The 2,500-nt window shown below is 46.5% G+C and overlaps 1 protein-coding gene across 1 annotated transcript in view; it reads right to left on the reverse strand.

Annotated features, from left to right (window-relative positions):
* The window catches only part of elfn2a (extracellular leucine-rich repeat and fibronectin type III domain containing 2a), a 104,259-nt gene that overhangs the window by 66,863 nt on the left and 34,896 nt on the right, over nucleotides 1–2,500 (reverse strand). Inside the window, exon 2 of the mRNA XM_027029427.2 lies at nucleotides 26–245. The gene's annotated coding sequence lies outside the window, so the exon portion shown is untranslated. The remainder of the gene's footprint in view (nucleotides 1–25; nucleotides 246–2,500) is intronic.

Here is a 2,500-nt window from a genome sequence, read left to right on the forward strand (position 1 = left end):
GTGGCTTTAGAATGAAGACACTCACCTGTTATAAGGCCCAGTGTCTTGAGCCTGTCCTCAAAGCTTCAGACAAACTTCAGTCCCGGAGATTCCCTTTCTCTCTGTGGCAGGGAGTTTAGGACCCAGCGTCAGCTCGGCCTCCTCTGGACACCTCAAAGCACAATTATGCTGTCAGATTCCCAGAACGTAGACGACCAAGGCAACAAGGACTGTCCTTCAGTGCTTGAATCGCTCGTACAAACACCCTGGGAAGGAGAAAGAGAGAGAGAGAGAGAGAGAGAGAGAGAGAGAGAGAGAGAGAGAGAGAGAGAGAGAGAGAAAAACAAATTTTGTCCTGTTTTGAAAATGATTTCATATTGTTGCATTACCCAGCTCTAACTCCAATATCACAAGACTAAATCGCATTACATTTTTCCAACATACCCACAAAGATACCATATTCTATATATTCATCCCGCACATACTCTGGGACTAATATATCAGGTCTGTGGGACCTGATTGCATATACATGAGTTTCCCCATGTGTATTTGCATAGATTTCAGCAGCTAGTGGATGTCAAGCCTGGCGAAGAACAAGGCCACAGAATATAAAGCGGTTTACTTGATTCTGCATTTAAACCGGTTATCCAGCAAGCACAACACACACACTATCATTTGCACAACAAACGGTCTGATATAAACTAAGTGATGCATGGGGAAGATAAAAGAGAGCAGAGAAGGGTTAATCAGCAAAAAGACAGTGACAGAGAGAGACAGAGAGAGACAGAGAGAGACAGAGAGAGACTAAGAGAGAGAGAGAGACAGGGAGAGAGAGAGAGACTAAGAGAGAGAGACTAAGAGAGAGACAGAGAGAGATACACAGAGAGAGAATTATTGAAATTATTGATCAGAAAATACATTTTAGCAGTAAATATTCAAAGTATATATGAAGACATGGGTTACAGTGCACAGACTGGGTGCCCCTGACAGCCCAGAGAACTAATACACAATCAGAGCAGCTCAGGAGAACCAGATACAGAGCAGTACTTTGCTAGGATTTCTCCAGATCAGCCGCTCTCACTATCTGCAGGTGGTACATCCCGAGCAGGGCCTCCTCCTCACTGCTCCTCCTCACTGCTCCTCCTCATGTCCATCCTCCTCCCTGCTCCTCCTCACTGCTCCTCCTCATGTCCATCCTCCTCCCTGCTCCTCCTCACTGCTCCTCCTCATGTCCATCCTCCTCCCTGCTCCTCCTCACTGCTCCTCCTCACTGCTCCTCCTCATGTCCATCCTCCTCCCTGCTCCTCCTCACTGCTCCTCCTCATGTCCATCCTCCTCACTGCTCCTCCTCACTGCTCCTCCTCACTGCTCCTCCTCATGTCCATCCTCCTCCCTGCTCCTCCTCCCTGCTCCTCATATCCATCCTCCTCCCTGCTCCTCCTCACTGCTCCTCCTCATGTCCATCCTCCTCCCTGCTCCTCCTCCCTGCTCCTCCTCACTGCTCCTCCTCATGTCCATCCTCCTCCCAGCTCCCCCTCACTGCTCCTCCTCCTTCCTGCTCCTCCTCACTGCTCCTCCTCAGGTTTCTGCTGTCTGAGGTGTCATTAACTACATGTATTTACTCCACCACATGTATTTATTCCGTGTATATGTTTATCATCACATACATATTAAAGTATGTATGAGTGTGTGTTTTTGTGTGTGTGTGTGAGAGAGAGAGAGAGAGAGAGAAGTAGTCTACAGCAGCTTTATTTTATACACACACACACACACACACTTTTTATTTTTTTATTTTTCTCCACAGTTTTAACATTTAATGTCGGTAATTTTATTATTCACTTTGGACACAGTTGTTAATTACAATTCATGCCAACAAAGGAATTTTAATTTGACTGAGAGACAGCAAGAGACAGAGCGAGAGAGACAGACAGAGAAAGAGACAGAGTGAGAGAGAGAGAGAGACAGAGTGAGAGACAGAGAGAGAGACAGAGAGAGAGACAGACACAGAGAGACAGAGAGAGAGAGAGACAGAGAGAGAGAGAGACACAGAGAGAGAGAGAGAGAGAGAGAGAGAGAGAGAGCGGGCAACAGAGATTAATTCAAATTCCTCATCCCTCTCTTCCTGTGAAGCTGCTTTGGATGCAGACAGACGAACTTCACACCTCTATACATGATTGTCCAGCAAAAACACACACACACACACACACACACACACACACACACACACACACACACACACACACACTCATTAGCTATAAAATGGAGGTATAGATTGGAGGGAAGGGGAAGGAAGTCAATAAGGCAGATAGGATGTAATTAGAGTTAGAGACACAGGACAGGGACACTATGAAAGTGTGTGTGTGTGTGTGTGTGTGTGTGTGTGTGTGTGTGTGTGTGTGTGTGTGAACACCAAAGGAAGTCCAGGAAAAATGATGGAACATTTGAGGGTTTGGCACAAAGAGAACATGGCATGTCGATCTGCTGAAGCTCCAATCACTGAGCTACAGAGCCCAAAACACAT

Source organism: Electrophorus electricus, chromosome 21 (genome assembly GCF_013358815.1).
Source record: "Electrophorus electricus isolate fEleEle1 chromosome 21, fEleEle1.pri, whole genome shotgun sequence".
NCBI lineage: Eukaryota > Metazoa > Chordata > Actinopteri > Gymnotiformes > Gymnotidae > Electrophorus > Electrophorus electricus.